Source organism: Leptidea sinapis, chromosome 23 (assembly GCF_905404315.1).
Source record: "Leptidea sinapis chromosome 23, ilLepSina1.1, whole genome shotgun sequence".
Taxonomy (NCBI): domain Eukaryota; kingdom Metazoa; phylum Arthropoda; class Insecta; order Lepidoptera; family Pieridae; genus Leptidea; species Leptidea sinapis.
Window position 1 is genome coordinate 9453401 of NC_066287.1, and position 16108 is coordinate 9469508.

Consider the following 16108-nt stretch of genomic DNA (forward strand, 5'->3'; position numbering starts at 1 on the left):
TTATTTATTTTTTCTCACCCTTAATATGGGTCAAGGTATTAAAAATATTATGTTTTAATTACTGCATCATGTTTTCACCGTAAATAAAATTTGTACAGCATAAAAATGGAGTACTCAGATGGAGGCGCGCAATCTTTATTTCTTTTTTATAATAATTTACGTGAAAATTACAAGTCTATCTCAAAACAGCTTCATAGATATAGTTTATATTATTTTTATTCTTTTAATTTGTATATGTACTTCATTTTTATTATTGTAATTTTTTGTCTTTAGTCACTTAGTTTTTAGTCCTCTAAGTTACCTATTTAAAACCTACCTATGTTTTTTGAGGGTTTTGAGATAAATAGTTTATTTTTGCTAAAAGGAAAACAGGGGTTACTTTTTCATTTTTGATTGTTTTTACTTTATCTTTTATTTTTTTTTATTTTTTATTATTGTTTGTTTTAAGAAGTGAATTAATCTCTCCTTGCAACTGGCGGGTGGGTTCGTTAATCATTTAATTTAATTTAATTTAATTATTTTTGTATATTATTTTTTAGTTTAGGAAACTCGTTGCAGGTATACTTTTGGATATTATTTTATATAGGATTATTTTTTGTGTAATAGTATAAGTAGTAATAAACAGTAGATAATTTTTAAATATTATCAAGATTCAAAATGTCACATAACTCTAGCCTTGATGATTTTCAGTCTATAGTCTCTTCTGGTTCTAGTGGTGAAGAAAGTTTTCAAAGTGTATCTTATATTCCTATTGACGTTGCTCTCAGTAATCACTTCCCAGACACACAGAAAAACTTTAATATAGTTCACCTAAATGCACAAAGCATTCCTGCACATTATCTTGACCTTCAGGCGTCGTTTGATTCTAGCAATGTTCATGCCGTACTTATTTCTGAGTCGTGGCTTAAGCCCAGCCTCCCTTCTTCCTCTTACTACCTTCCAGGCTACCACCTCCTTCGCAACGACCGTGTGGGTAGAGTTGGTGGCGGCGTTGCAATCTATCTTCGATCTCACCTTCCGTTTTCAATCATAAGTTCTTCTAGTGATTCCATGTCACAGAATGAAGTTGAGTATCTTCTTGTTGAAGTTATCCTTTCACATACAAAAATCCTTCTTGGAGTATTCTACAGTCCTTCACTTAATGTCGATTATTTCTCTTCCTTTGATCATATCCTCGAGAAATTTGTACCACTATATGATCACTTGATTTTGATGGGTGATTTTAATACCTGTCTTCTTAAAGATGACCATCGTTCAAAAAAGCTTTTGTCCGTTACTGATTCCTACAATCTCCATATCCTTCCTCTTACAGCCACCCACTTCTTTCCTCACTCCACTCCGTCTCTTCTTGACCTCATCATAGTCTCTAAGCCCGAGTATGTAAACTCGCATGGGCAATGCTCTGCGGATGCTTTTTCCTTCCACGATCTCATTTTTCTCTCCTATAAAGTACGCCCCCCTAAACGTAAACCCCAAATACTGATGCAGCGGAATTTTTCTGGGATGGATATGCAACGTCTTTCTATAGACGCACAAACTATTGATTGGGATGTCATTTTTAATTCTAATAGTATCAACGATAAGCATGCGCCAGTTAAACCCGTGAAGATAAAGCATTTACCTGCTCCTTGGCTTACTGATGATATTAAAAAACTGCAAATTTCTAAAAATCGAGCTAAATCTATTTATAAGCATAATAACTCTGATCTTAACCGGGAAAAGTATATAAGATTAAGGAATCGTTGCAATACAATGTGCAGAGACGCGCAGCGACGCCATATCTACTCGTCTGTTGAGAACGGTGAAACCAGTAAAGTTTGGAAATTCCTAAGAACGCTAGGAGTTGGGAAGCAACAACATACAGTTTCCAATAATCTAAATATTGAACAACTTAATCAACATTTCTCTCAAAATTCATCTTTTCTTGACAATAACACTAAAGCTCAAACGCTTAAATCCCTATCCTTAATCCCAACCCCTGACTTTCCACCGTTCAACTTCTCTCCCTTCACTGATTCTGACGTTAAAAAAACCATTTTGTCTGTTACATCTAAGGCCGTTGGTAGTGATTGCATTAGTCGTAATATGATCCTTCCTATCATAGATATCCTAGTTCCTACAATCTTCCATATTCTTAATTTTTCTATAACGTCTGGCCAATTTCCTGTAGCCTGGAAAGACGCTAATGTTATTCCAATACCTAAAATTTCTAAACCACATAATCTTTCTGACTATCGCCCCATATCTATACTACCTTTTCTTTCCAAGGTTCTTGAACGCTTAGTCCATCAACAATTCTCTATATTTATTAATAAGCACAGTGTTCTTAACCCTCTCCAATCTGGTTTTCGTCCAGGACATAGTACGACTACTGCACTTATAAAAATTACCGATGATATCCGATCTGGCATGGATAAGCAACAGCTCACAATACTTACACTACTCGACTTCAGTAATGCCTTCTGCACTGTTGACTTTGATATTTTGCTGAGCATGTTGAGTTCTATTAACGTATCTCCAACAGTGATAGGGTGGTTTCGAAGCTATTTACGTGGGCGTCGGCAAAGGACTAAGATTGATAATAACACTTCAACCTGGTCTAACCTTTCCGCTGGAGTTCCACAAGGCGGTGTACTATCTCCTCTTCTTTTTGCAATTTTTATTAACTCTATAACTAAAAATTTAACTTCCTGGTATCATATGTATGCAGACGATCTCCAGATATACTCACAATCTTCTCTCGAGGGTCTGCCTTTAGCTATTAAAAACACTAACAAAGACTTAACTACAATCGTGGAATGGAGTACTGCCCATGGACTAAAAGTGAATCCGTCGAAAACTCAATGTATTATTGTTGGTAGCTCACAACTAACCCATAAAATTGAGTGGGGTAATCTACCTCCCATTTCTGTAGGAGGAACTCTTATTCCTTTTAGCTGCTCTGTTAAGAGCTTGGGCGTATTCATTGATCGGAATTTGTCTTGGCACCATCAATTAAAAGAAGTTAGTAGGAAGCTCTATGCTGCCTCTCACTCATTAAAAAAACTCCAAAATTTTCTTCCTATTCCCACGAAAACTTTACTCGCTCAATCCCTTCTCCTGTCCATTCTTGACTACGCTGACATTTCATATGTCGACTTAACCGAACTCCAGTTGGATAAGCTTGAACGATTGCAGAACATGTGTATTCGTTTTATATTTGGACTACGTAAGTATGACCACGTGTCTGAATTTCGCAAAAAGCTCAAATGGCTCCCTATCCGCTTGCGTAGAAATTTCCATATACTTATACATCTCTATCGTGTCCTATTTGATCCTAAAACTCCTATATATCTCAAGGAAAAATTTTCAGCATTAAGTTCTCACCAACTATATCTTCGGTCTGTTCATAATCTCTTGCTTTGTACACCTGTTCATAAAACTTCCTTTTTCAACAATTCATTTGCTGTGCAAGCTGTTAACCTATGGAATTCTCTTCCCTCTGAAATCAGAAAGGCTCAAACTCTCCAATCTTTCAAAACAACGCTCCATAATTATTATTTATTACTGTGACAATTTCAATACTAGTTCTTTTCTTGGAATTATTTACTGTATGTTTAAATTATATGCATATCGATAACACCACCTTCTGTTATCTTTTCAACTATAACTGATTCATTATAGGTTGCCTGGTAGAAATCGCTCTTAAGCGATAAGGCCGCCTATTGCTTTTTGTAGTCTCGATTTTTGTTATGTTTCATAATTTTGTGGTATGCAATAAAGATATATTTCATTTCATTTCATTTCATTTCATTTCATTTCATTTCATTTGTGTTTTTGTATGTATGTTTGTAATGTTTTCACACAAGAACTACTGGACTGATTTCAATAATTCTTTCACCATTAGAAAGCTGCATCTAAAGGTAAACCGAGGCTATAAAACATTTAAAAAAAATAGGACTCCCTAATAAAAATGCAATACTTTGACGCAATGTGTGAAAAAAATTGTCATGAAAAACTGTCATCGCGTGAGCTCCGGAAACTATTGATAATAGATCAAAAAATGTTCAACAGTATTAAAGAACGTATCATCTACAAAAAAGTCCGCGACACCAAATGTCCAACTACTGTAGTTATGCCACTAGTAAATTATAATTTTTAAGAATGCATAAATTAATACCGTGGGCGAAACAATAATTAGTGTGAAAAGGACAACTACCACTAACAATCAATAACAACTCAATAATAAGAGTTTGGTTATCGACAATTTCCTTCTCAAAACTAGGCAACGAAATTATTGGAACAGAATATGAAGGAAATATTCTATGTTAAACATTAAAAATGTTTCTGGTTATATTTGGCCAACATTTTTACTGGTATTTTTTTATATAAGAGGAGGCTCGGGCAAGAGGCTCGCGTGATCGGAAGTTGTGAGGCGGCAACCTATAGACATCGCAACACCAGGGGTCAAAAGTTGGGAGGGGAGTATGCTCTAAGATTGAAAGACCCTTAGTCCTATAGGTTCGGGAAAACTGCAGCTGGTGTGTGAGACAAGAAGTTCCTCGCCAATCGCGTGGTTGTAGAATGCCAGACGTCAACATAATGAGGGTGTATGATCATTTTCTGACGTACCTAATGTCTGGTGGTGAAAATCCCATGTTAGTATCAACCTGAAAAACTGCTCTGAGCAATCTCCGTGATATATGCGGTAAGTCGTAAGAATCAAGCCGCTCGGAGATAACTTAATATTGAATGTGAGCCGCTCTTCCATACCAGCTTAGCTTTAGCGTAACCGCATACAAATGCGGTCAAATGAAAGAAGCTGGTACTAGGGAGTGAGAATAGTACTCCACTCGATATTTCGCCTTATATAGTTGCAGGCAGTGGCTTTTTGTGAAGTACTAAGCATGTCGCTTGACTAAATACACCAAGCATTTAAGAGGCCGATTTGGCCTTCTCTTCCAAGTGATCATGATACTAAGCTTCGCTCGATATATCGAGTTTGACGTTACAAGCTGTGGTATTTAGAGGAGGGATCTCAAATTGAGGGGAAATGACAAAGGGACACTTGTTAGCGGTGAACCAATGACGTTCTTTATATGGTGAACGCATAATATTGTGTGTTGTATACTAGACTTCTGTTTGGGGGGGTATATGACTGGGTTAGTTTTTGGGTATATTTCTGTCGTGACACAGTAATATGTAAGCATTCGGTCTGAAGGGTGCCATAGCTAGTGAAATTACTGGGCAAATGAGACTTAACATCTTATGTCTCATGGTGACGAGCGCGATTGTATTGCAGCTCAGAATTTTTGTGCTTTTCAAGAATCCTGAGCGGTATTGCATTGAAATGGACAGGGCGTATCAATTACCATCAACTGAACGGCCTGCTCGTCTCGTCCCTTATTTTCATAAAAAAAATGTTTTAAGTACTAACTATATGAAATAATCTAGCACTTACAAAAACAAAAATATCGAAAAAAGCAAGAGTTAAGGACAATGATGATATAGGTGTTATTTGAAAAAAAAATGGATCTATATTTAAAAAAAAAAAAAGAAAACAGTCGAGCACATTAATTAAATGGAACAATTGCTGCTAATATTTAGACTTTAACTTTACAACAGGCGACAGAAGATCTTGCACTTAACTAAAACTTTCAGTGATTAAAATTGGGCGTTAAAGGGTTGCTCACTTCAATGGCTATGCTATTGGATACCATAAACCTTTCCATTTAACCCAGATAATTAAACGATTAATATCAGAAAAGGTTGAAGATTAATCGAATCGGCGATATTTTATGTAAGATGACAGTGTGGTTGAATTAATTATTTGTAGCAATATAATATATTAGCTATAAAATTATTAAAACTTTCGTGAGTCATTGTTAAATTATTTTTTAATCCGGCTTTACACACGTTTGATGGGTGTCGGTACCGACTAGTTTCGGACCATTCGGATGTCCTTCATCAAGGTGAGGGTGGTGGGTTCGCGATAAAGACCTCTAACAACCTACCGACATCGATCAAACGTGAGTAAAGCCGGATTAATAAATAATTTAATATATTAGCTGCTTACTTTTAACTGTGTACTTAATTACGAAACATCATAAAACGAGTCAAAATTATAACAAGAGAACATAGAAGAAGTATTTATTTCTTGCAACGTAATAAATAACACAATATTTTCATATGTCATCAAATCACCACACCTCACGGCATACACCTGATACATCCAGCAAATATCCGTTTGGACATCCACTTGATTCTGGCGAGTCTTCGAATTGTACACTTTTTATAACAACATCGTATTCTTGCACTTCAGGAAGTGAGCCATCGTCTTGAATTATTGACGACGAAACAAAAGTTAACAGCAAAAATGATAAACATAACACAACAAGTAGTTTCTGCGACATTTTCACTGCGGCCGGCCAGAAGTCGTTCCTCACTGCAATGATAAACGGATCATCAAATTCATTATCAATAGGGATAACAGAATATTTCCGGCCATCCCACACACTTAATGTTGCTTCGTGAATTTATATGATTGTCAGTCAGAAAATAGTAAAAATGTGGACCGTGCCCCGCGAGCATGCTCATGTAGATTTTTGTGCATTATTTTAGTTAATTTTCATTTTTTGTTTGTGAACCGTTATGAATGATAAAAAGATGAATGGAAGAAAATTACGGAATTAGATTTACGTTCAATTCGGTTCAACCGTTTCTGAGACAAGTGTGCATTGTGCACGAACAGACAGATTGTTTGACCTTGATGTTTTTACATAAAGACACGGCTCGTTTACGATTAAATATGATGGAGCTATAATAGAGACATAAAATAAACGTACGGGTAGAACTACTTACTGAAATTATAACAAAATTATTTTTAGAGACGTTTGCTGGCCGTCGGCCGTTTTCAATAACGTATCTCTAGTTACGGATACATTGCTGTCACCGTTTAATGACAAGATTTTATCTATCCATAGATATTTCCAATATAGTTATAGTCCAATACTTTATGTCGATAGGTAATTAAAATGTAAGTAAGCGTAAAAGGATAGATTGTCTACCTCTAGTAAGTTAAAGTTTGAAGTTCTATTCCTCAGTTGAGGAAAATGGGACTGAGATTCAGTGGCTGAGGTGGCCCTGGCTGGGATGGCCTGGAAGGCTGCTTATAAGCAGCCTTCGGAAGACAGGAGTGAGGGCACGATGGCATCCGTGATAATTCGCTGGAGTACCCTCCTGCCCACAGAGTACGCATGCGGGAAGAGTCTCCGGATCACGTGTGCGTTTGCACTCTTTGGTGCTGTGTGGATCTAGGCACTTGACGCACCTGGGATGGGCGGAGATGCTTGACCGCTGCGTGGCCCTACAGCTGGCATTAGTGGCACTGGCCGGGGAACCCCTGTGTGTGGGGCTTCCACACGAATATTGGAAAGCCCAATTACGGTGCTCTCTCCTTTGAAGAGTTCCCTGGGTACAGGAACGTTGGTTAAAATAACTAACGCAAGCTGATATTATGTTCAACACTGACTGCATGGATTTCGGATTTTGTCACAGCAAAAAAATAACCGGTCAGTTTATTTTCTTCGTTGTTTTCAGACAATTATGGAGTTTCCTGCTATACAATATATTTGGAAATCAAAATTAATAAATATTTTTAATCAAAAATATGGGCTTATGGATAAATTTATGTGCTAAGAAATTATTTACTGGTATCAAAAATAATTTATCGATATGTTGTCGATAGTGAAAGTTCAGCTATTTGCATACTTAAATGTTTGCTTAGCTAAGGAAACCAAAAGTGACGTCTCTGGAAATTGGGAAAGAACTCTCCTTAGTAGATTAATAGATACTTAGCTAAGTATTAGTGCGGCGGTTAGGATTAAAAATCAATACTTTTATAAAGAATATGTCATATAAAATTTATTAAGAGCTTGTTGCACATATATATATTACATTATCACCCGTACGCTCGTTTGTCCTCCTTTTTGATATTAAAATAATTATATTGAAAACCCTAGGTAAAAAGTAATACCTATATGTGGAAGCTAACTCCTGGATTTTATATTCACTACGGCTTGGACAGCCAGATTCACTACACCTAACCTTGGTGTTGACTTTTATAACTTTGAAGAGGAATCCGTTTGAAAACAATAAAATCACAAAATACTATAATTCGCAAGCTAATCGCCAACCGATGACATAACAGCTCTTGTTTGTTTGTCTCAAAGTTGACATTGGGACAAACAATAAAATGGGTTACGCGATAGAGATGCAAGAAGCTTTGTCCCGTTCTACCTCAACGCAAATTGTGTACCGCTTATCCTTTCTATTTGTAATGTAATAACCGACGCTACTTCTGTAGTGTTAATATTCTAAGTTATTAAGCGCTATATTCGATTTGACAATTTATCTGATAAAAAGAAATATTTACAGGATTGCTCAAGTGAATCTGAATCTGATTGCGATGACAAAAACATGGGTTGTAATTAAATTATCTTATCTATTATATACCTAGTCCTACCATAAATAATAATAATAATAACAATAACTTTTTTTTTCCTTTACATTACAATAATTAATAATAGTATTAAAAGCTACAAATGTTTCTAAATTATATTATTAATTATTTACATACAAAGCAGGGAGCAAAGACAGCTAAACTATATTAGTATGAACTGTGTTTCAGCTGTCAGTGACTTCACGGTACCAGACATAATTACCTACATAGTCAAATCAAATTATCAAAATCATTTAAAATAAAATAAAAATAGTGTCTAAATACAAAAGTCAGATTAAAATTAAAATAAAATAAAAGTAAAACTTCTAATAATGTGTGCGTGTGTGTGTTAGTGTTTGTAATAGGGTGTGATAGTGTTTAGAAATGTGATTATGATTTGTTTATATTTATTAAGATGTTCTATTGCATAAAATTCTCGGTCCCATGGAAATTCAGCCCATGGAGCCAGATTTTAGTTAAATAAATTTTGAAACAAAGAAAAAAAATATTGCAAATAACATTTATTTCTTTTACAGTGTGTTAGTTTAATACATAAATCTAAAACAATTTAAAATATGAAAAGCTTATATTTAAATTGTTTTAGGGACTCCAAATTATTATGGTGTTTACAGCAAGCCGTACTCTCTAAAACTGACCATAAATCAAAATCCAGCGGATTAAGATCAGTACTAGACGACGGTTAGTCTTCAGCTCTGATAAAGTCCGAAACATTCGTTTCCAACCAAGACTGCGTAGACCGAGCTGTATGACCCGGCACCGAGTCTTGCTGGAAGGACCATTCTTGGTTATTGAACATGGTGTTGTTAAGGGGCTTCATTACCTTCTCGAGAATGGTATCTTGATACACTTGAGCCGAAGTTTTGATACCTTTTTCACAAAAGTATGGCTCAGTCACTCCTTCATAGCTAATACCCCACCAAACCATCACTGAAGTCTGATAGTGTCCACGTTGCACGTCTGTCGACTAATTAGGAAGCTTCCTTAGAGCTTTGAGCATTAATACGGTTATTTTGTTTGTTAAAATATAGTCCGTAAACAAAAATTTCTGCGACCTACGTTTGCGTACTACTTCATTAGTTGTTTCGATTTTACCACCCTATTATTTTTTAAATTACCAGTTAAGAAATGACTAGTACGTTTGTAATAGGCTGCAAGTCCTAAGTCACCTTTTAAAATACGCGACATGGTTCTAGGTGCTATCTTCATCTCCTGAGATAAAATCTTTTACTTTCGGACAAGATTTCTTCGAATTCTTTCTCTTGCTGCTTTGACCACCTTTTTGTGGGTACACTACGTGGACGGCGCCTGATCTATTTCTATCACAAACAGAGTAGGTCTCATTACGTAACAAGCGTATGGAGAGTTTTTAAAAGTAGTAGATAAAAAAAACTAAAAACACCCTTTTATAGAAAACCGAACTAAGAAATAGAAAATAAATTTAAAATTAACAACAATTCCTGCTTTATGACGATAGATGAAAATTATGTAAAATATGAAAATCTTATTTTGCAAATTTAAAAATGGAATAATTTTATCAATTTAATGTAATGTCACCCCCCTCGATAAATCTACAAAGTTTGAACGAAATCTGGCCGTTTTAAGTGGGTCATAATCGCACCCACATGAGCCGATTACAAACAAACATACATACAGATGACACGGACGAAGCAAGTGAAGCACCGTTATGCTTGGGTTACGGGGGATACTAGTTATAAAATATGGCCACAAATACTTATAATAAATATCGTTTTTACACTTTTTCACAACGCACGACGGCATTTATAAAATATTTTATTGAGACGCAAACTGATCTGTCACAGACGATGACAATTCTCATAATGGCCGCATATCGGCCTGTAGTAGTGTAAGTGTGTGCGTGGGGCTATGTATTTACACGTTAATCGGCTTGTTTGGTGCTACACTGTTATGTAAGGTGACAGGGAGTCCTTATTTTTTTATTAGTCCGTGACAGATGAAGCTAATAAAAAGCATGTAAAAACTGCATTTAGCTCCATACCTACTTAACATATAAAAATGACAGATAATCATATAAAAATCACAGTTTCCAAATTCAAATGTAATATTTTGTTCATTTTTAATTGTAACAGTGTATATGGCCAGTCTAAGCATGTAAGTAAATTCATCGTATTCAAAATTAACCATAAAACAGTGACAACGTGAATGCTGCCATAAAATAGATATTGTTTTACCCAAGTTATAGGGAAATGCTTTTCTTTTTTTTCTAATTTTATTATTATAACATACAGCAGGTATTTATCTATATATTTATTTAACACCAACAAGACAAACTAACAAAAGCATAATAATTTTTTATAAATAAATAATAAACTCTAAGTGTTGGCTAATTGTAGGTGTTACACCCATTTCAAAAACATAGACATAAACACAAGTGTTGAATTAAATTGAATACAAAAATTAACGGAATATTTACATATTGAATTAAACTTAAATGAATAAGAAATCAATAATACTTTATAACTATTAAAACATGCATCATTTCCCAATTATATAGACTTAGACTTACCAGTATTTATTAATTATTTGAATAAAATATACCTTTATGCTAATTAATTACATTTTTTTTCAGTGTATGAATATAAATGAAATAAATTCCGTTTAAATGATGAAATATTGTCTGAAAAAATATCAATATCAAATTTTTTATCTTTTTCTTTATAAACAGTATTTATAATGACACCAATACATTTCTTATGTGATAATTTATGTATAGCATTTCTGAACGTCAATCTCTTAATCGGAGAATAAGAGACGACGGCTTTAATGTCTTTTGTGATGCATGAATATTTGATTGAGCTAATAAATAGGAACTATCAATGACGCCATTCACCAACTCATAAGAAAGTAAGATGGAGGAGCTGTCTTCGATTCGAGAGTGAGTGGAGCTTGCTTTGTTTAATTTATTCCTATCTATCTATTCTCTATCGTATCTATCTGCAGCCCTGCCACCGGTTGCTAGAGCATGGCTCATGACTCTAAGTTTATATATTTTTGTTATTATGTTTTTATAAATATATATTAAGTATTAGATGAATAATACATAAGCTTTAAAACATAGATTTAATAAAGAATATACCTACATGTGAATAGAAATAAAAAAACAATATATTTCCTGACTATTATTCGAGTTTTGGGTGTAGTATTCACACAATATATTTTTTATAGGCAATCGTGATTCATATGAAATTACTTTATTTGTTTTTTTACTGACCTTTTGTCGTGATATGGTCCTATAATAAATAAACAAATATCAATACATGCTTTTCATCATTGTGTCTTATTCATTTACATTCCAAATCATCTGTTGAGTATGTGATATTGTGTAGTACGATTTATTACCGTTAGGGGTATTTTATTCATAATATGATAACACCTAAGACTAGTCTTTTAAAACTATTGCTCAAGAGAAATCTTGTAATATGGTAACCCTATTTGAGTGCTTCTGTAGATCTATTCGATCATAAAGCAGCTATAGTAATAATCTTTACCAGACATTAACGTGATGTTGGTAAAGTGGCCATTTCAAAATTGTATGCAGGTATGCGTGAGTGCAAAGTACATAATTACATCTCCATCCGACACATTTTCTTTCACAGAAAATAGGTAAGGTTTGAACGCTTTGTATCAGGGCTTAGTATAATTTCTAACTAACTAAGTAACTAATTAGTAACTAAGGCTGAGATAGAACGGGACAAAACTAGTGATCGTGCATCTCTATCGCGTAACCCATTTATTTCTTTGGCCAATGTCAACTTTTGGGACAAATAAACAAATATCTGTCATGTCATCAAGCTTGCAAATAGTATTTTTCTGATTTTATTGTTTTTAAACATATTTGGTGTGTGATACGGATGCCTTTCAACTTTTAATAATGTTAGGGCCATGGTAGTGTGTTGTGTGTCTGGTTGCCAAAACCAAAGTGAATGTAAAAATCCAGGAGTTAGCTTCCACACGTAAGTATTGTTTTTCACCTAACGTTTTCAATATAATTTGTAACAAACGCGTATTAAATAAATTTCATATAAAATATTCTTACCAAAAGTATTTATTTTTGATCCATAGTGACCTATTCTCATTAAATTTGTCGTAACCAAAATAAATATAGCATAAAAAAGTGACAATTAAAATGTTGCCATAACATAGATACAGTTTCACCCAAGTTATAGGATTATGATTTATCTTAAACCTCATTTTATTCAATTTTATTAAAATAACATACAGCAGGTATTAATTATTAGTATTAATAATTTACAACGGTATATCTCTATGGAGTAAGGAAATTAAAATGACATTTGTACGTTTTCCTGTGATTGATAGAGATAATTGATAAAATAAACCTTCCTATACCCGCGGGTTGGTCTGTGAGACCTACGGAATGATTTTTCGAATTTATTAACTATCACAGAAAAGCTAGTGAGTCGAGTCTTGTTAGCTGTCAGATTTGTAGGTACCTTCATGTCAGTGCTGGCCACGCGCGTGGGGAACGTACATGTGTGCGTATTTGGTGCCAATTGGTCCGTGAGACCGACGCGGGTATAGGTGTAACTTTTTGGTTAATGTATAAAATCATTATTTATATAGTTTATTTGGTTTTATTTTTACTTATTTTTTGTGTATGTATGTTTTGACCAATTTTATTATTTTACAGATTATATTCTCCACCAGAATAGATGAAGAGCTAATCTGATCACTATTGAAAGAAGACTTTTCTGACACTGATTACGAAGACGGAAATGACAGCGAGGTGGAAGACCCAATTGAGACACAAGAATAAACTTATAACACAGAGGAAGAAGATGATGAAGAAGACGAGATCGAAGTTTTGTCTTAATAGAAAGACGGTCAAAGTTTCGGATATTTTTAGCAAAAGAGGAGATGATACTGTAGAAAAAATGTGTGAGACCTCTAACGTAGCTCGAGGCACAAATAGATGGCCACTGGTAATTTTTTATAGTCTGATACAAGTTGCAGGTACATATATTATGTATGTGCCAAACAATTCTGATTAGAAAGTTTGCCGCAGAATATAACTTCAAGCCTTGTCATACCAACTCATAACTTCGCATTTCCGTCGAAGAACTCTCAATACATCCTTGCCTAAAATCAGATTTAGGCTCTCTGAAATTTGTCAATTAGTTGGTTTCGAGTCTTCAGCGACATCTAACAATAATATTATTAGTCATTGTGTAAATTGTTCATCCAAAAAAAAACCGCAAAACTCGTTACAACTGTGCCACATGCAAAAAATACTTTTGTTTCGGACATGCTGTTAAGCTATGTTCTGATTGTGATAGTGAGACTGAAAACTAAGTCAACTTGTGATTTTTATTGTTGTACATTAAGTGTTTTTTTTTAAAATATTAAGGTATATTTTGGTTTTTTAGAAGAAAAAAAGTGATTTAGTTCTGTTTTTGTAGCACCTAAGAAATATCTCTGTACTTTGAAGGCTGTTTTCATATGAAACGGGGTTCCAAAGTTTCAGTCTGTGAGACCGTACGCGGGTATAGGTGTCATAAAAATTAGCGCGGGTAAAGGAAGGTAAAACAAAGAACTTGATGTAAGGATGTTGGACGAACAGATTTATGGGAACCGATATCGAGCGACGATCAGTTCTTTCAGTTCAGGAGAAAATCTCTGTGTTAGCAGTAAGGCGAGACAGTACTTCACTATAAACCACCGCCTGCAACTGTATAAGACGCAAATTCAGCCTCACATGGAGTACTGTTCTCAGCTCTGGGCAGGTGCTCCCCAGCACCAGCTTCTTCCATTTGACCGCATAGCGGCTCGAATCATCGACGATCAAGTCATCTCCGATTGGCTTGATCCTTTGGCTTTGCGTAGAGATGTGAGTTCTCTGTGCATCTTTTTCCACATTTATCACGGGGAGTGCTCAGAGGAGCTATTTTTGTTTGAATCCATCGGCGGAATCCCACCACCGGACGTGCAAAGTAACACACGAACCATGTTCACATCAACAACTGCGCGTTGTGGATTATTGCCTCGCACAGCCCCTTTGTGGAATAAATTTTCGGCTGTGGTTTTCCTAAGCCGGTACGACTTAGGGAAAAGAGCATTCTCTCTTACCTTAAAGGCTGGCAACGCATCTCTTGACACCTGTTGTTGCGGATGTCCATGGTCGGTTGCCTCACCTCTCCCCATCCCTTAAGTCTCGTAAATGATTTGTATTCACATAAATATTATATAATGTGAATAGAAAAAACAAATAACACAATATATTTCCTGATCATTAATAAAGTTCTTACTGCAGTATATTTTAGTAAGTGGTTGTATGAAATTATAATTTATTAATTAATAATTTTATTTAATTCATTAACATTCCCAATCGTCTGTTGAGTATTGGACATTATGATATCGATTTAATTTCGTGAGGGGTATTTTTAGTCATAATAATAATATAACAACACCAAAGACTACCCTGTCAAAACTATTGCATAGAGTTGAGATATACTAGGCAAAATGCAATACTAGGTATGACGGTGACTGTGACTCAAAAGTAACAGCGACAAATACCTGTTACAAAATACTAGCTGTTATTTTAATACTATCTGTGATAATATACTAGCTACTTTTACTTGTTAGCGCCACCTATACGTATTACATAGTACTTTCTCTTGTGGTAACTTCGAATTTCAAAAGTTCTGTTTAGGTAAAGCTGTACAGACCTATTAATTATTTTTATAGAACTTAGATGTAATAAAAATAATCATTATACTTTATTATATATATTTATATTATATTAAAAGTATTCATTATGTTTCAATACTACCTATGCTTAAACAGTGATCCTTACCTAGTACACAATTAAAATGTGCCCTTATCATACGAATAATTCAACAATAAAGTAGAAATAAACATCATAAAAATATATTATTCAGTAGGTACTATCAAATTACCAAAATAGGTTTTTTCTTTCGAAGAGGTGAGCCGTATTTTCCTGCTCGTAGGCACAATATAACTGTGAATAAATACGATTACGAAAAATGATATCAGAGACAGGGTCTTCCATTTGAAATTTACTTCAATATTTTATTTAGGTACCTATCTATCTTAACAATAGTATGTTAAATAAATGTATGAAAGTGATGTATCTATTATTTACAAATGTGTCTAAAAGAAAATATTCAGTAAACAATAAAAGTAAACAGGGTTTTTCTTATCCCACATATTTTAAAAGAATAGTTGAACCATAACTATTTTATTACCTATTGAATTAAAAATAATATAACAGACCTACAAATCACACAATTATAGCTGTATCAAAATACTGTTAAAAAATACCTACTAAATACTCATAATTATTTGTTCAATAACAGGTATTACTCAAATATCAGTTGCTACTAAAATACTAGCTGTTATTAAATACTTGTTCAGTAACAGTTGTTACTAAAATACTAGTTGTTATCAAATACGTGTTCAGTAACAGGTGTTACTCAAATAACAGTCGTTACTAAAATACTAGGTGTTATAAAATACTACCTAGTTGTTACAAAATACTCCTAATACTTGTCACTGTTATTTTTGATATCTTGTCACAGTGACAACCGGTGA

At 34.3% G+C, this 16108-nt stretch overlaps 1 long non-coding RNA gene across 1 annotated transcript in view; it reads right to left on the bottom strand.

Moving 5' to 3' along the window:
- Positions 1 to 6115: 6115 nt before the first annotated feature.
- The window catches only part of LOC126971223 (uncharacterized), a 274489-nt gene continuing 264496 nt past the window's right edge, over positions 6116 to 16108 (bottom strand). Inside the window, exon 2 of the long non-coding RNA XR_007730869.1 lies at positions 6116 to 6424. This is a non-coding gene — a long non-coding RNA (uncharacterized LOC126971223). The remainder of the gene's footprint in view (positions 6425 to 16108) is intronic.